Source organism: Hemitrygon akajei, chromosome 18 (genome assembly GCF_048418815.1).
Source record: "Hemitrygon akajei chromosome 18, sHemAka1.3, whole genome shotgun sequence".
Classification (NCBI taxonomy): Eukaryota; Metazoa; Chordata; class Chondrichthyes; order Myliobatiformes; family Dasyatidae; genus Hemitrygon; species Hemitrygon akajei.
Genome location: NC_133141.1, coordinates 70716055 through 70735727, shown reverse-complemented (window position 1 = coordinate 70735727; position 19673 = coordinate 70716055).

The following is a 19673-nucleotide window of genomic DNA, read 5'->3' as shown; positions in this document are numbered from 1 at the left end:
GCTTCATTATTTTTTATTATTTCAAGATTGTTTTGTGGTTTTTTAATAAAAGATTGATCGTCGACTTTGGAGCTTTGTTATTGAATGTGTAGCACATGATACAGTATTAACCCAAACTCCCCCCCACCGTGCTTAGTCTCTAAGTGGTTTTGGCTTGATCGAATAACCGCTACACTCTCAATGAATTTTTTTTCTTTCTCTCTAACCTTTCAAGCAACTGCATTAACTTATGCTCATAATGTTGATTCTTCATTTAAGTGGAATAGGTTCTTTTAATCCAGTCCTGCACAGGTCTTTCAATAGTCTCCCTGCCAAAAGAAATACATTCAGACATGCCAATCATTCCTCAGGAGGAAACATTTCTGGCCCTGCTTACAATCTCTACAGTGTATCACAACATTCCAGTAAGGCAATATTCAACACCATGGGCTGTATTCCAGCTGCAGTCTAATTAGAGTTTATGTAGTTTTAATCCTTCCTCTCACTGTAGCTTCCTCCGCCCATACAAAATACCCAAACCCTCCAATTCTGGCTTACTGTACACCCACCCCCAATTTTCACTCTTCCATTCACCATAAACTCTGTATCTCTTTCCCAATCTCCTTTTCCTTGTGGGTATTATCTATTGCCCAGTGGCCACGTTTTTAGGTCCGTGGTCTTCTGCTGCTGTAGCCTATCCACTTCAAGGTTCGATGTATTGTGTGTTCTTCTGCACACCACTGTTGTAACACATGTTTATTGAATTACTGTCAGCTTGAACCAGTCTGGCCATTCTCCTCCAACCTCTCTCATTAACAAGGTGCTTTCACCCACAGAATTGCTGCTCACTGGATTTTTTTTGTTTTTCACTCCATTCTCTGTAAACTCCAGAGACTGTTGTGTGTGAAAATCCCAGGAGATCAGTAGTTTCTGAGATACTCAAACCATCCTGTCTGGCAAAATCAATCATTCCACGGTCAAAGTCGCTCAGATCATATCTTGTCCCCATTCCGATATTTGTTCTGAACTGCTACTGAACCTTTTGACCATGTCTGCATGCTTTTATGCATTGAGCTGCTGCCACATGATTGTCTGATTAGATATTTGCATCAATGAATAGGTGTCCCTAATAAAGTGTTAATTTTAGTATTGGATAACACTGCAAAATGCCTTTACTCATTTGTAAAACATTAAAGTTATGATACTATTATCTAGCACACATTCTGATGCTGAGATACATCCTGGAATGCACTGGGACATATCATCAGTGATGTAACCTGGGGTCATTTGGTGTTTCCTGTCTTTCACCATCAGAGACCCTCACCCAGGCAAACCAGTCAAGGTTGCTCAGACCCCGGCTGGTGACTCTCAGTCTAAAACAGTACCTTATTAGCAATGTCTCATATGTGTGATTTGTTGATTGTAAGGTGAAACATCTATGCATATACCGAACAGATTCTCTTCAACTTTTTAAAATTAAGTGAGAAGCTGTGAGGTGATAGGTGGAAAAGGAAAAAAGCTGAAGCAGGAGGAATCTGATAGGAGAGGAGAGTAGACCATGGGGAAAGGGAAGGAGGAGGGGTACCAGTGGGCAGTGATGGACAGGTGAGGATAAGGGAAGGGGTAAGCAGGGAGTCAAAAAGGGAACTGGAAAAAGAGAGGAGGGAGAGAGGGGAGAAATAACTGGAAGCTAGAAAAAACAATGTTGGCACATCTATCAATTACCATTCTGTCAGCCGGCATAGTTTAGCCAGTGATTTTATTGGTTCTTATGATCAATCCAACTATCTGAGAATCAAAAAAATGTCAATTAAACAGTTTAAGGCAAAATAAAAATAAAATATCCGGGCATCTTTCTCTTATCTCTGGTACTGTGTTCAAAAGGAACTTCAGGATGTATGTTGTATCCATTTCTCTGACATTAAATACACCTATTGAAACCTATTGATAATTCCCTCCTATCTCCTCCCCAAAACCTGGGACATTAAGAAATTCTTTTTCTGGCTTGAGACAAAATTGTGTGAATCTATGTTGACTTTCGACAAGCCCAGCGCCCAGCAGTTAATGTAATACTATTACAGCTCCAACAACCCGGGCTTATTTCCGCCGCTGTCTGTAAGGGATGCTCTGGTTTCCTCCCACATCCCAAAGACATACAGGTTAATTGATCACATAGGTGTAATTGGGCAGCATGGTCTCTTTGAGTTGCAAGAGCCCATTACCGTGCTGTGTCTCTAAAATAAATAAAAGAAACAGTCACAGTGAAGTAGATAGACTCGGAGCTGAGGGAAATGTGAGAGAATTTAAAACACATTAAGTATATCCAGAAATGATGGAAGGTCATTGTCCTGAAACATTTTTCTGGTATTGGATTTCAGCTATTTTTTGTGCACTGAAATGTAGTTTAATTTTGTGCTGCTATCATATTAGCTGTCCTTCGGAAAGCAGCAGGAAATTTGTCAAGATGTCTGAATTAGAAAGAGTCATATAAGCATGGCTTGTGCAGTTTTTGGTTCAATTAAATCCAACTGATACTTTATTGCACAGTAGTCAGAAAAGATACGCACTCTTCTGAACAGTGTGTCTTTTGAGGATAAGACCATAAGATATCGGAGCACAATTAGGCCATTCATCACATCGCATCTTCTTCGCCATTCCATCATGGCTGATTTATTATCCCTCTCAACCCCACTCTCCTGCCTTTCCCCCCGTAACATTTAACGCTCTTATTAATCAAGAACCTATCAACCTCCTGGGTGGTGGTGTGGGGATACGTCTCTACCAAAGGAGGTGTGAGGTGCTCCTTCCCTCTGCTAGCCTGCATGTCACCCTTGGGCAAGGTGTAGCACCTGTTCAGCACCCGGATCAGGGTCACGTGAAACCATGGGAGCAGGAGATGGATGGTCGTACGAGCAGCCGGTGCAGATCACAAGTCCTGGTTATGTGACCACTGATGCCAGGCAGACAATGGCTGGAGAGTATTGATAATGGCTGGGGGTCACCCGTCTTGTAAAGACACTGCCCAGAAGAAGGCGATAGCAAACCACTTCTGTAGAAAAACTTGCTCCTGGCCTTCACATGAGCTACTGAGCCTGGCAGAACCGTTTCTACGGACAGGAGAAGGGGTAAAGGCGAGTTACTGCTGCCTTAAAACCAGTCACTTTGGGCAGATGGGGCTTGTCAGTTGTAGTTGGCAGCTCATCTAGGAAAAGGAAAACTCTGATCTCAAGTCTCCCCTGCCTTGTGGCTGTACCCACTCACAGAGAAGGCTTCGGGAGTAAACCCTGAGGGAAAAATCTGGAGCTAGTGTCCCTAAGGCAGACTCACGTTGAGTTCAATGCTGACTGGTAACCCCTGAGACACTGTTGGTGCCAAACTGTATCGGTCTCTGCTGTTTCTTTGGGTTCATCAGATGCATGGAGAGGGGGAGCTTGCTACATGGGCAACAGCTTGCTCTCCATATCACACTGCCCTGGCTTTCATATTATTTGGCAGCTTGGAAACAATATGTATGGTGGACCCTGAGCAACAGAGGGCCTCAGCTTCCTGGCAGCACCACCCCAGGGACTGGCATTGCAAAGGATGAGCAGAATACATTAGAGGAATGGGTGTCACAGGGAGAGAACTACTATAAAGCTGCAATCTAGCACTGGACTTAAGGAATCTGGTAGGTGTGGGGGTGTTCACCAGAAGACAGGCCCTCACATCCTGAGATCTGACATCTGGAGCACTTCTGGGAGACTTTTATGACCAAGGCTGTATACACTAGTACAGCAGGGAGTAGGCCTCTGCTCTTGATATCACATTTATTGGTAGCCCGGGAAAACCTGAGTTTAAACATTGTACATGAGGCAGGTTCAGGTGGGAAGTAGTGACTCAGCAGAAGAGACTCTTTGCTGACTGGACTTCTGCCCTGATGTCCCCGTCCCACATTGTCTAGACAACTGTTGCTATAGCAACACCTCTGGTAATGGCTTGCTGGCATTGGTGACACTGCTAATGCATGTGTGGAAAGTGTATCGCAGCAACTAATAGCAAGAGAAACATTTCCTGTGAGATCTAGCTGACTCTGTGGGCTTTGGTAATGTCCGACAGCCTGCAGCAGTCTGTTCTAAGGGTCAAGTTTTCTGATACCAGCTGATTGCCCTGTTAAATAGGAAGAACAGCAACAAACAATCCTAATTTCATCAATGTAGGAAAAACATGTGCAACTTGAAATAATACAAAGTGTTGGAAGAACTCAGCAGCTCAGGCAACATTTAAGGAGAGGAATTAACAGTCAACGTTTAGGGCTGAGACTCTTCATCAGTTAATATTTGTGAAAGAGAAACAAGTTTCAAGTTGAGACTTTTCAACAGACCTGAAATATTAACTGTTTCCCTTTTAAAAGTTGCTGTAGTGGGTGGTGGGGTGGAGATGTGTCTCTACCAAAGGAGGTGTAATGTACTCCTTCCCTCCGCTAGACTGCAGGTCACTGTGGATAAGGTGTAGCACCTGCCTAGCGCCCCCCTCCCCCCGCCACGGGAGCAGGTGGTGGACGGTTGTATGAGCAGCCGGTGCAGATCACAAGTCCTGGTTATGTGACTACTGACGCCAGGCAGACAATCTCTGAAGAGTATTGATAATGGCTGGGGTCACCTGTCTAGTAAAGACACACTGCCCAGAAGGCGATGGCAAACCACTTCTGTAGAAAAATTTGTCAAGAACAATTGTGTCAAAGGCCATGATTAGCCATGACATATGGCATGGCACATGATGATGATGATGATGTGTGAACCACTAAATGTATCTAGAGATTTCTGTTTTTATTTGAAGTGATAGAGAATGTGTGGAAACATGCCCTTCAGCCCAACTTGTCCATGCTGACTGTGTTGCCCAACGAGTGAATCGCAACTGCCCATGTTTGGCCTATAATCCTCTAAACTTTTCCTATCCAAGTACTTAACTAGATGGCTTTTCAACATTGCTAATGTGCCTGTCTCATCCACTATTTCTGGCAACTCATTTCAAAAATACTTGTGTGAAGAAACTGCCCCTGAATTCATCTTTAAACTCTCACCTTCGGCCTTAAATCTTATGCCGTCTTGTTTTTTAACACCTCCTCTCTGGGAAAAGAAGTATAGATAGAGTGTTCTTTATCTTATTGTGTTTTTTTTGTGCTGCATCAGACCTGGAATAACAATTACTGCATTCTGCTTTACAGTGTGTACTGGAAATGACATTAAATAATCATGAATCTTGAATCATGAATGAATCTTGATAGCCAGACTTTTTCCCAGGACAGAACTGGCTAATACAAGGGTTCCGAACCTGGGGTCCACAAACCCCTCGGTTGATGGTATGGGGTCCATGGCATTTAAAAGGTTGGGAACCCCCAACAGGGCATCATTTTAAGGTGACTGGAAGAAAGTATAGGCGGGATGTCAGAGATAATTTTTTTTTAACGCAGAGTGTGGTGGGTGCGTGGAACACTCTGCCGGGGTGGTGGCTGAGGTAAATACATTAGAGGCATTTAAGAAACTCTTAGATGGGCACATGGCTGATAGAAAAATAGAGGGCAATGTGGGAAGGAACAGCTAGACTGATGTTAGAGTAGATTAAAAGGTCAGTACAACATTGTGGGCCAAATTCCTGTACTGTGCTTTAATGTTCTATGTTTAAAAAGAGTGTGCTTATAGTCTAAACATTTCAACTGGTATTTTGTAGGTCCGAAAGGGTGAACTCCAGAAGGCAAATGTTCCAATGTTTCCAGTCTGGCTGGAGCATTTTGTCTCAATCCTTTCAAAGTGGTAGAAATGCATAGGATATGCAAGGACATACCGCCAGAAATTGGACAGTAATGTCACAAGGTGCTTTCCTTGTCAGAATTGGGAGCATGTCACCATTAATGTTACTATTTAGATTTCATTCACAATGAGGATTGTCATGAACTATAAAGCATACCATCTTCTGAAAGATTAGAAGACAAAAAGATTTGGTTTATTTCTCACAATGCAAGTCAAAAACATTAAAACATACAGTGAAATCTGTTGTTTTGTGTCGATGACTGCCACCCTGATGCGTGTGCTGGGGCAGCCCGCAAGTGTTGTCAGGCTTCTGGCGCCAACATAGTATGCCCATAACTCACAAAACCTAACCACACGTCTTTGGACTGTGGAAGGAAACTGGAATACCTGGAGGAAACCAATGCAGTCACAGGGAGAATGTACAAACTCCTCTCTGGATACCAGCAGGAATTGAGCTTCAATCGGTGATCACTGGTGCTGTAATGTGATCGCGCTAACCTCTGCACTACCGTAACCTCCCTAGGAATACAGAAAGCAGGCACGAAGCAATGGAGTTGGCAACTCTGTGCCCAAATAGCTGCACAACTAATAAGAATGTGTCAATACCTCCAGTTGAACTCTGTCTTTTTGTGTGTTTCCCCCCGCTGTCAGTCTGTGGTTTTGTATTGCCATGTGCTCCTGTCCCCACTCCTGCTCTACTCCGGCCCCTGTATCACTGAGTACTCCGTCTCTCATCTGTTTCTCAGTATTACCTGTGTTGCTGCCAACGTGTCTCATTGTGCTCCACCTATCATCTGCCTCTCTGGTTATTGCTCAGTGTATTTCAGTCCTGTGTTTTCACCTGTTTGTTGCCAGATTGTGCCAGTGAGTTTCCCTGAGCCTTTCCAGCATTCGTATCTGTACTCTGTCCGTCTGAATATCAACTCTGCCTGTTTCCCGATTCTGGTTTTGGGATTTCTCTGGATGTTTTGATCTGTGCCTGAACTTTGACGCTGACTTGGTTTGCACCTCGGGATTTGTTACTCAATTAATATCACTGTGTGCACAGTACTGGGTCTGTGATTGGATCCCTGCTCCAGTGTCCTGACAGTACAATCTGGCCAGAACGGATCCAGCAGACCCTGATTGTCTGAGAGCTGTCCTGGAACAACAGGGAGTGATGCTGGGGAGACACCAGACCCAGCTGGACTCTGTGTTCAGGGCTGTCCAGTCACTTTCTGCTGATGTAGCCGATCTTGTGGCCCAGACTCAGTCACTCCAGCCGTCTCAGAGCGCCCATCAACAATCTGCGACTGCATCTTCTGCCCTGCCCTCCGCGTTCTCGCTTACCCCTCCTGTCCAAGAGCCCTGTCTGCCTCCTCCAGAAACGTACTCAGGTGAGCCTGGTACCTGCCGCTCTTTTCTTTCCCAGTGCACCCTCATTTTTGATTTACGACCAGCAATCTTTCCGACTGATCGAGCCAAGGTAGCCCACATCATCACCCAACTGTCCGGTCGGGTGGGGAACAGCCGTCTGGGAGGCAGGCTCCCCTTTCTGCATCAGTTTTCAGTTATTTTCTGAGGAGATAAGAAAAGTGTTTGATCGCTTCAAACAATGCAGAGAAGCTGCCTGTGAAATCCTGCACATGCACTGGGGCGCAGATCTGTGTCGGATTACGCCATAGAGTTCCGGACCCTCGCCACCTCCAGCGGCTGGAACTCGGAGGCACAGTACGACACCTTCCTGAACGGCCTCTCCGAAGACATCAAAGATGAGCTGGTCACCCAGGACCTTCCTGCCACCTTTGAAGCCCTGGTGGATTTGGCCTTCCATATCGATGTTCGCCTTCAGCAGTGCCGCAGAGGGAAGGGTTCCACAGGGTCCCTGGGGGCACTGGGTGAGTTCCAAGCTCCTCGTCAGTGTACATTGCCCTGCCGTTTGCCCCCATCTACAATTCCCGCTCCAGAGCCCGATGTTATGCATGTTGACCATACCCGCCTGACACCGGCTGAAAGACAAAGGAGAATCAGCACCCGTTCCTGTCTGTACCGTGGCCAATCAGACCACTTCATCTCCACCTGCCCAGTAAAAGCCAAACACTTCCCAGTAGGTGAGGAGTACTGGTGAGTGTGACCCCTGTCCGGCCCTCCTCGACGCCACTCACTCTCATACCTGCTTCTCTGGAGTGGTGCGTCCACTGGCGAGTGATGCACCATCAATAACTCACTCTGAGACGTAAGAAGCAAGGTATCAGCTTTTATTGACTGGAAGAATGAACAACACGACATCCTGGGGAATGAGGCTGGGCATCAGGCCTCAATCGCCTTTATACAGGGGTCTGTGGGAGGAGCCACAGGAGCAGTCCAGACAGGTATATGTAGTTCACCACAGCGAGCAGTCTCTGTCTTGGTCAATTCTGGTGTAGAGGGGTGTTTTATCAATTCCGGCTTGGCTGCCCAGTGGGGATTACCCACGTCTGCTCTCCAGTCACCATTGGTAGCCAACACCGTGAACAGTCAGAAACTGACTAACGTCACCCATGTCACGGCCCCGGTGAGTCTCAGTTTATCCGGCAACCATCATGAACCCTTTATGTTATTAACTCTCCTCAAGCTCCCATTGTCCTGGGCCATCCCTGGTCAGTTAAAAACAACGCCCACATTGACTGGCTCAGTCACAAGGTTGTAGGCTGGGGCCTATTCTGTCACTCCCTCTACCTCTGCCAAGTTCAGATCCCCTTGTCTCCAAGCCCAGATCCCCCTGAGGAGTTTCCGGACTTCAGTGCCATCCTTCCTGAATACATGGACCTCGAGGCTGTGTTCAGCAAGTCCCGGGCCACTTCCCTGCCACCTCATCGTCCATATCATTGTGCCATTGACCTCTTGCCTGGCACATCTCCCCCAAGGGGCCGCCTGGATTCCCTGTCCGCACCTGAAACAGAAGCCGTGAGTAAGTACATTCAGAGTCTCTGGCTGCAGGCATCGTCCAGCCGTCTTCCTCCCCTGCTGGTGTCGGTTTTCTCTTTGAAAAGAAGGACGGCTCCTTGCGGACATGCATTGATTACCGGGGACTGAACGAAGTCACTGTTGAGAATCGCTACCCTCTTCCGCTTACGATAGCGGCATTTGAACTACCACAAGCAGCCTCAGTTTTCACCAAGCTTGATCTCCGTAACGACCACCATCTTGTCCGTATCTGCGAAGGGGACAAGTGGAAGACGGCCTTCAACACCACATCAGGCCATTACGAGTATCTGGTCATCATGCCATTCGGTCTCACCAATGCCCCCGCTGTCTTCCAAGCCCTGGTGAATAACGTTCTCAGGGACATGCTGAACCAATTTGTTTTTGTGTATCTCGATCGACATTTTGATTTTTTTTCTGAGTCCCTTGCTGAACACACAGGTCACGTCTGCAGACTTCTCCAGCGCCTTCTGGAGGATCAGGTCTTTGTGAAAGCTGAGAAATGTGAGTTTCATCGCAATACCGTCTCCTTGCTGTGGTTTGTAATTCACCTCTGCCCCCATCCTGATTCAAGCCGACACCGACCGGCAGTTCATTGTGGAGGCGGATGTGTCTCACATTGGCGTAGGAGCTGTTCTCTCTCAGCGCTCGGCTAAGGATGAGAAGATACACCCCTGTGCCTTCTCTCACCGCCTCGCTCCCACAGAGCGGAATTACGATGTGGGGAAACCGGGAGCTGCTGGCTGTGAAGCTAGCTCTGGAGGAGTGGAGGCATCGGCTGGAGGGAGCAAAGGTGCCATTCTTAGTCTGGACTGATCACAAGAATCTGGAATGTATCAGTACAGCCAAGTGTCTCAACTCCCGTCAAGATCGTTGGTCCCTGTTTTTCTCAAGATTCAATTTTACTCTGTCCTTCCACCCCAGTTCCAAGAATGGAAAACCTGATGCCCTCTCTGGAAGATTTCCCTCCTCTGAGACCCCTAGGTCCCCGATGTCACACTCCCTGCTCACTGTGTCGTGGGGGCAGCGCAATGGGGCATTGAGGCCATGGTGCAAGCTGCTCAACAGAGCGAGGCAGCCCCGAGTCAATGCCCCACTAACCGTGTTTATGTTCCCAGCTCTGTCCACTCACAGGTACTGCAGTGGGGTCATTCTTCCCGGTTATCCTGTCACTCTGGAACCAAGCGAACTCAGGCCTTCATCAGTCAGCGGTTCTGGTGGCCCTCCATGGGAGATGACATCGCAACTTCGTCCCAGCCTGCTCGGTCTGTGCTCGAGGCAAGAACTCTAACCGGTCACCTGCTGGTCTGTTACAACCCCCGTCTATCCCCAAGAGACCCTGGTCCCACATTGCCCTGGATTTTGTCACCGGTCTTCCCCCATCAGATGGTAACACCACCATTCTCACAGTAGTTGATCATTTCTTCAAGTCTGTACACTTCATTCCTTTACCTGAACTCCCCTCTGCTGAAGAAACAGCCAAATTACTAGTACTGCATGTTTTTAAATTACGTGGGTTACCTGTAGATGTTGTGTCAGACAGGGGCTCTCAATTCACATCCAACTTCTGGAGGGCAATCTGTAATCTTCTGGATGCCTCTATGAGTCTGTCTTCAGGATTCCACCCACAGACCAATGGCCAGACCGAGCGGGCCAACCAACAGCTAGAGACTGTATTGCAGTGTCTGGTCTCCCAGAACCCCTCCTCCCCGTGGAGTCAGCAGCTACCCTGGGCCGAGTACACCATAAACTCTCATCCATCCTCATCCACTGGTCTGTCCCCTTTCGAGTGCTGCCTTGGCTACCAACCTCCACTGTCTCCTGCCCAGGAGGAGGAGGTCGGCGTTCCATCTGCCGAGGCATTCATCCGCCATTGTCAGCGGACGTGGAGGCGCACTCGGTCTGCCTTTCTCCGTGCCTCTGCTAGGATCAAACGTCGAGCTGACCGCCATCACTCCAAGGCCCCACGTTACCGCCAGGGACAGCGTGTGTGGCTTTCAACCCGAGACCTGGACAAGCTTCATCGGCCCCTTTCCCTTTGCTAAAGTCATCAGCCCTGCTGCCGTCCGTCTCAAGCTCCCGTCCACTCTCCACCGCATTCATCCCACCTTCCATGTGTCCCGCATCAAGCCTTTCATGGGCCTTCCCCTGTGTCCTGTCCCCAAATCCACCCCTCCCCCCCCGGCTCATCGATGGGTGTCAACTGCTGGACATTCGTCGCCGGGGCCGTGGTTACAGTCCTGAGGAGAGGTGTTGGGTCCCCGCCCGTAACATCCTGGACCCCTCTCTCATCACCAGCACCCAGCTCTACCTGCCGTGATGCCAGGAGGTGTCCATAGAGGTGGGGGGGGGGGGTACTGTCAGTATCTCCGGTTGAACTCTGTCTATTTCTGTGTTTCCCCCCGCTGTCAGCCTGTGGTTTTGTATTGCCATGTGCTCCTGTCCCCACTCCTGTCCCTACTCCGGCCCCTGTATCACTGAGTACTCCGTCTCTCATCTGTTTCTCATTATTACCTGTGTTGCTGCCAACGTGTCTCATTGTGCTCCACCTATCATCTGCCTCTCTGGTTATTGCTCAGTGTATTTCAGATAGATAGATAGATACTTTATTCATCCCCATGGGGAAATTCAACTTTTTTTCCAATGTCCCATTCACTTGTTGTAGCAAAACTAATTACATACAATACTTAACTCAGTAAAAAATATGATATGCATCTAAATCACTATCTCAAAAAGCATTAATAATAGCTTTTAAAAAGTTCTTAAGTCCTGGTGGTAGAATTGTAAAGCCTAATGGCATTGGGGAATATTGACCTCTTCATCCTGTCTGAGGAGCATTGCATCGATAGTAACCTGTCGCTGAAACTGCTTCTCTGTCTCTGGATGGTGTATTTTCACCTGTTTGTTGCCAGATTGTGCCAGTGATTTTTCCTGAGCCTTTCCAGCATTCGTATCTGTACTCTGTCTGTCTGAATATCGACTTTGCCTATTTCCTGATTCTGGTTTTGGGATTTCTCTGGATGTTTTGATCTCTGTCTGAACTTTGACGCTGACTTGGTTTGCACCTCGGGATTTGTTACTCAATTAATATCACTGTGTGCACAGTACTGGGTCTGTGATTGGATCCCTGCTCCAGTGTTCTGACAGAATGCATCTGTAAAGATCACAAAGATATGCTTTTCTAATGAAAAGTATACCTTTTCATTAGATAAATCTTAGGGTTGCATACATACTTTGATAATAAATGTACTTAGAATTTTTGAGTTTAACAGCTCAGCTTGTCTCTGTGTTTTTCCCACTTTTTCACTGGTCTTTAACTAACAAATAAGGCTTTAACATAAATTGCACCTGTAACAGAATCATAAAACAGATTATGAAAGAATGGGTTCACATACGAATCTCCATATCCATCCTCATCATCATTATGTGACGTGTTGTATGACGTGGGTGTTCATGGTCTTTCCATGACCATGATTGTTCTTGACAAATTTTTCTACAGAAATGGTTTGTCATTGCCTTCATCTGGGCAGTGTCTTTACAAGATGGGTGACCCCAGTCATTATCAATACTCTTCAGAGATTGGCTGCCTGGTGTCAGTGGTCACATAACCAGGACTTGTGATCTGCACTGGCTGCTCATACGACTGTCCATCACCTGCTCCCATGGCTTCACGTGACCTCGATTGGGGGTGGGGGGTGCTAAGCAGGTGCTTCACCTGAAGGCTAGTTGAGGGAAGGAGCACCTTACACCTCCTTTGGTAGGGACACATCGCCACCCCATCACTCACCCATTGTACTTTATCAATATGCAGAAGCCTTTCTTCCTTCTTTCTTTATCTTGCTTCTTAAATGCATCCCCTCTATTGTTTCAATTGCTCAATTTCAATCCACTCTCTGGAGGGAGAATTTTATTTCAAATTCCACATTGTATTTATTTGTGACCATATTATATTTCTGAGGTCTCTGTTGGTCATGGTTGACCATGGATGTTGGGTCCTAGCTATCCGCATGTGCAAGCCCGGGCAGTACGATATGGAGAACAAGCTGTACCCCGTGTAGCGGGCTCACCCTCTCCCACATCTGATGAACCCAAAGGAATGGCAGTGACCGATATAGTTTGGTACCAGCAGCATCTCAGGGGTTACCAGTCAGTGTTGAACTCAACGTACAACTGTCTTAGGGACTCTAGCTACAGATTTTTTTCCTCGGGGTTTACTCTTGAAGCCTTCCCCATGAGTGGATATAGCTGCAAGGCAGCAGAGGTTAGAGATCAAACATGAGGAAATCTGCAGATGCTGGAAATTCAAACAACACACACAAAATGCTGGTGGAACACAGCAGGCCAGGCAGCATCTATAAGGAGGAGCGCTGTCGACGTTTCGGGTCGAGATCCTTTGTCAGGATGAAGGGTCTCGGCCCAAAGCATCGACAGCGCTTCTCCCTATAGATGCTGCCTGGCCTGCTGCGTTCCACCAGCATTTTGTGAGAGGTTAGAGATCAGAGCTTTCCTTCTCCTCGATGAGCTGCCAACGACAGCTGATGAGCCCCATTTGCCCGAAGCAACTGGTTTTAAAATACCAGTAACCCATCTTTGCCTCTTCTCCTGTCAGTAGAAACAGTCTTACCAGGCTTAGTAGTTAATCCACATGTGAAGGCCAGAAGCTGTCAGAGGTTATTTGAGGTGCATGTCATTAAGAGGATTTAATAGGGAGTGGGAGCTTGTCTCCATTACCACCCCCAGCTATGACAACCTTAAAGAACCATCTTATATTTATGGCTCCTTGATCTGGTCTGTCCCACAAGTGGAAACGTAAGCCTGGATATGTGATTACATAGAGTTATTCAACCTGGTTCCATACAAATAAAATTAGACTCTTCACAGAAATCTGTTTCCATTCAACAAGGAATTCAAATGGTTATTCTTTTTGCCTGTGAGTCCTATTTTTATCTCTGATTCCACTTCACATCAGCTGCAAATTGAGTGACGTCAACCAAGATGACCCAGGAATAATTATTCTGGCCACTTCAGGACAACTGTTGTTCCGCCATGGTCTGGGATTCCATTTAAGTCCATTACTTATTTCCATCTAGACCACCCTTAGTGACAGAACCAACCAATTCCATCCCCTCCATGTTCTGAACATGAGGGATTCTGCAGATGCTGGAAATCCAGGGCAACACACACATAAAATGCGGGAGGAACTCAGCAGGTCAGGCAACGTCTATGGAAAAGAACCAAGAGTCGACATTTCACAACGGTCACCTTACCTGATGTGGGGTCTCAGCCTGAAATGTCAACTGTTAATTCCTCTCCTTAGGTCTGCCTGACCTACTGAGTTCCTCCAGCGTTTTGTGTGTGTGTGTGCCTTGTGTTTAAAGCATGACTTGAGTTGTGATTAGATGTGTGATCATAAGGAAACGATCAGGCATTTGCATACTTTCTTGTTACCATTTGACCCTTTGAGTCCCAGGAGAGCGACACAATTAGTCCCATCTTAAAAGACCTGCTTAGCTGATATCTCTCTCCTCCCTCTCGCCCACTCTCCCCAACACAACCAGCCGTTGATTGCTGCAATATGCCTCATCTCCCCTGATCACTCTGCTCCCAACATCCCTGAGCACCTCCACCCTGGATTACTGGCACAACAAACTTATATTTCGCAAATCATAGTGCACGCAATCATGAGGCCAATTGACAAAGTCCTTCATTATCTCCAAATGCATTCAGTATATCACCCATTGTCCCCATCTCTTGAATTAATCAAAGTAAATAGGCTGACAAAGTAATCATCATTGTCATCATGTGCTGTGTTGTATGATGTGGGCGATCACGGTCTTTCCATGACCATGGTTGTTCTTGGTAAATTTTTCTACAGAAGTGCTTTGCCATTGCCTTACACACATACAGGCAGGCCTCCAACCCCAGCATAGGCCCTGTCATTAAGATATAAGACTATAAATAAGCCATAGGCTCCCTCAATCTATGGACTTACTTTCAAGGACTCTTCATCTCTGATTCTCAATATTTATTGCTTACTTATTGATTATTATTATTACTTTATTTTAGTATTTGCTCAGTTTGTTGTCTTTTGCACACTGGTTGAACACCCAAGATGGGTGGTGTTTCATTCATCTATTATGGTCATTATTCTATTATGGATTTATTGAATATGCCTGCAAGAAAATGAATCTCAGGGTTGTATCTCAGGGTGACATATATGTACTTTGATAACAAATTTACTTTGAACTTTGAATTCTTCTGAATGTGTTTCTTCTTCTTGGAGTTAAAAATGGGAATACCAGCTCTATTTCTTCCAATCTCTGCATGTTTTTTAACTTCATCTTGAATTTTCTTGTTATAACCACCATAGATTTATGCCACCTCTTATTTATCTCACCATGCAATCTATCAACATAAGAGCTCATGTTAAAGATTATTTTTTAAATGAAAAATACTGATTTTTTTCAAGTTGTAGCATTATTAGAAATTTCCATGATTTTAACCAGGCCAACTTGAAAAAAATCTCTAAATAATTATCTTCAACAAATCACTTGTGGTACCAGAGGAAATAACCCACTGGGCCACTGTTACACTAAGATCAGGAGTGCGATGGTTACACCACCATCAATAGTACTTACCGTGCTCTCCCACACCCTCACCTGTCTGTACTTCTACGTCCTGAGTACAGGCAGAGACTGAAGACTGCAGCACCAGTAGTGAGGACCAAGGGAAGCACAGGACTGCTTTGAATCGATGAACTGGACTGTGTTCAGTGATTCACCTTCAAATCTGGAAGAGAATATCACAGTTGTTACCGACTTCATTAAAACCTGTGTGCTTACGAAAACTTGCTGTACATTCCCAAACCAAAAGCTGTGGATGGACAAGGAGGTTCATCATCTGCTGGTGGCAGATATGTCTGGTGACCCAGGCCTGTACAAGATAACCAGGTATGACTTGTGGAGGATTATTTCATCCTGAGCAGCTGCATCACTGCCCGGTTCGGAAATTGCACCATCTCGGATCGCAAGACCCTGCAGCGGATAGTGAGGTCAGTTGAGAAGATCATCGGGGTCTCTCTTCCCGCCATTACGGACGTTTACACTACACGCTGCATCCACAAAGCAAACAGCATTATGAAGGACCCCCACGCACCCCTCATACAAACTCTTCTCCCTCCTGCCATTTGGGAAAAGGCTCCGAAGCATTCGGCCTCTTACAACCAGACTATGTAACAGTTTCTTGCCCCAAGCTATCAGACTCCTCAATACCCAGAGCCTGGACTGACACCTTGCCCTACTGTCCTGTTTATTATTTATTGCAATGCCTGTACTGTTTTGTGTACTTTATGCAGTCCTGGGTAGGTCTGTAGTCTGGTGTAGTTTTTTTACTGTGTTGTTTTCACGTAGTTCAGTGTAGTTTTTGTACTGTTTCATGTAGCACCATGGTCCTGAAAAACGTTGTCTCATTTTTACTGTGTACTGTACCAGTAGTTATGGTTGAAATGACAATAAAAAGTGACTTGACTTGAGTGAAGAAACAATTCTGAGTGAGTTTGGAGGTAAAATTGGATGCACATCAACTCTGGCAGGGTTGGCAGAACATTACTTCCTGCAAAGCAAAACCCAATCTAATGAATGGCAGAGATGCTTTACTACCAGACAAGTTCAATGCCTTCTGTGCCTGCTTTGAAAGGGAGAATATAACTACAGCTGTGAAGATTCCTGCTGCATTCGGTGATCCTGAGATCTCTGTCTCAGAGGCCAATGTTAGGCTGTCTATCAGGAGGGTGAACCCTTGCAAGGCGGCAGGTACCTGGTAAGACTCTCAAAACCTGTGCCAACCAACTGGCGGGTGTATTCACGGACATCTTCAATCTCTGATTGCTATGGTTGGAAGTTCCCACTTGCTTCAAAAAGGCAACATTATACCAGTGCCTAAGAAGAGCAGGGTGAGCTACCTTAATGACTGTAATCCAGTATCATCACATCTATGACGATGAAGTGCTTTGAGAGGTTGGTTACGGCGAGAATCAACTCCTGCCTCAGCAAGAACCTGGAGCCACTGCAGTTTGCCTATCGCCACAATAGGACACAATGTCAGTGGCTGTTCACGTGGCCTTATATCACCTGGACAATACAAATACCTACGTCAGGATGCTGTTCATTGACCATAGCTCAGCATTTAACACCGTCATTCCTACAGTCCTGTTCGATAAGCTACGAAACCTGGGCCTCTGTACCTCCCTCTGCAACTGGATCCTTGACTTCCAAACTGGAGGACCACGATCAGTGCAGATTGGTGATAACATCTCCTCACTGACGATCGACACTGGTGCACCTCAGGGGTGTGTGCTTAGCCCACTGCTCTACTCTCTCTATACCCATGTCTGTGTGGGTAGGCATAGCTCAAATGCCATCTATAAATTTGCTGATGATACAACCATTGTTGGTAGAATCTCAGATGGTGACAAGAGGGTGTACAGGAGTGAGATATACCAGCTAGTTGAGTGGGCCACAGCAATGTCAGCAAGGCCAAAGAGCTGATTGTGGACTTCAGAAAGGATAAGACAAGAGATCATGAACCAATCCTCATACAGGGATCAGAAGTGGAGAGAGTGAACAATTTCAAGTTCCTGGGTGTCAAGATCTCTGAGGATCTAACCTGGTCCCAACATACTGATGCAGCTATAAAGAAGGCAGGACAGTGGCTATACTTCATTAGGAGTTTCAGGAGATTTGCTTTGTCACCTAAAACACTTAAAAACTACAGATGCACTGTGGAGAGCATTCTGACAGGCTGCATCATTGTCTGGTATGAGGGGCGGGGGAGGGGGCCACTGCACAGGATTGTAAGAAGCTACAGAAAGTTGTGAAGTTAGTCAGCTTCACCTTGGCACTAGCTTCTGTTGTATCTGAGACATCTTCAAAGAGTGATGCCTCAAAAAGGCATCATTAAGGACCCATACCACCCAGGGCATACTCTCTTCTCATTGCTATCACCAGGAAGGAGGTACACACTCAGCGATTCAGAAACAGCTTCTTCCCCTCTGCCATCCAATTTCTAAATGGATATTGAACCCATGAACACTATTTCACTTTTATTATTTCTATTTTTTCCACTATTTTTAGATTAACTATTTAATATGCATATTAATCTCATTGATCTACTTTATTTTCTATATTCGTCATGTATCACATTGTAAAGCTGCTGCAAAGTTAACAAATTTCACAACATATACCAGTGATATTGAACCTGATTCTGATTCAAAATCTGTGTCGCATTCTCTACGTTGCTTTTACATACTTCCTAAGCAATAATTGAAAAATATGTAAATTGACTTGTAACAACTTTGAACGGAAATTTGGCATTTGATGATATTAGGTCATTTAAAGGAAATAGCTCACTTTTATGTAGGTTCAGCTTATATCCTGAAAAAGAACTAAACTGGGAGATTAAAGAAAGAACCAAAGGTAAAGAAGTTTCAGTGTTAGAGATAAAAAGTAAAATATCATCAGCGTATAATGAAATTTTATGAGACATACCTTCCCTTAGTGTACCAGAAATGTCCTTAGCTTCTTGAAGCGTCTCAATATCACCAAGACCAAGGAGATGGTGGTGGACTTTAGGAGATCTAGGCCTCATATGGAGCCAGTGATCATTAATGGAGAATGTGTGGAGCAGGTTAAGACCTACAAGTATCTGGGAGTACAGTTAGACGAGAAGCTAGACTGGACTGCCAACACAGATGCCTTGTGCAGGAAGGCACAGAGTCGACTGTACTTCCTTAGAAGGTTGGCGTCATTCAATGTTTGTAGTGAGATGCTGAAGATGTTCTATAGGTCAGTTGTGGAGAGCGCCCTCTTCTTTGTGGTGGCGTGTTGGGGAGGCAGCATTAAGAAGAGGGACGCCTCATGTCTTAATAAGCTGGTAAGGAAGGCGGGCTCTGTCGTGGGCAAAGTACTGGAGAGTATAACATCGGTAGCTGAGCGAAGGGCGCTGAGTAGGCTACGGTCAATTATGGAAAACCCTGAACATCCTCTACATAGCACCATCCAGAGACAGAGAAGCAGTTTCAGCGACAGGTTGCTATCGATGCAATGCTCCTCAGACAGGATGAAGAGATCAATACTCCCCAATGCCATTCGGCTTTACAATTCAACCGCCAGGAGTAAGATATGTTAAAGTGCCGGGGTTAGGACTCAATGTATTTAAGTAAACTACTTAAGAACTTTTTAAAAGCTATTATTAATGCTTTTTGAGAGGGTGATTTTAGATGCATATCATATTTTTACTGAGTTAAGTATTGTATGTAATTAGTTTTGCTACAATAAGTGTATGGGACATTGGAAAAAATGTTGAATTTCCCCATGGGGATGAATAAAGGGTTCATTGCTATTGCTAAGGGTTCTATAGCTAAAGCAAAAAGTAAAGGACTAAGAGGACATCCTTGTCTAGTTCCCCGCTGCAATTTAAAGGGCTTAGAAATTTGGGAGTTAGTAATAACTTGAGCGGTAGGAGACAAGTAGATTAATTTAACCCAACAAATAAAATTAGGCCCAAAATTAAACTTTTCTAAGGTCTTAAAAAGATAATTCCACTCAATCCTATCAAAGGCTTTTTCTGCATCTAAGGATAATATACACTCTGATATTTTTTTGGATGGTGAATATATCACATTCAATAACCGACGTATATTAAAATGTGAGTAACGATTTTTAATAAATCCTGTCTGGTCATGTGATATGATAGATGGTAGAATATTTTCAAGTCTTCGAGCTAAGATTTTGGATAAGGTTTTTGCATCAAAATTTAATAAAGAGATCGGTCTGCATGAAGAACATTCAGCTGGATTTTTATTTTTTTTAAGAATAAGAGAAATAAAAGCTTCATAAAAAGATTGAGGGAGTTTACCTGATTTAAAGGACTCTGATAAAACAGAGGATAAATAAGGTGTAAGTAACG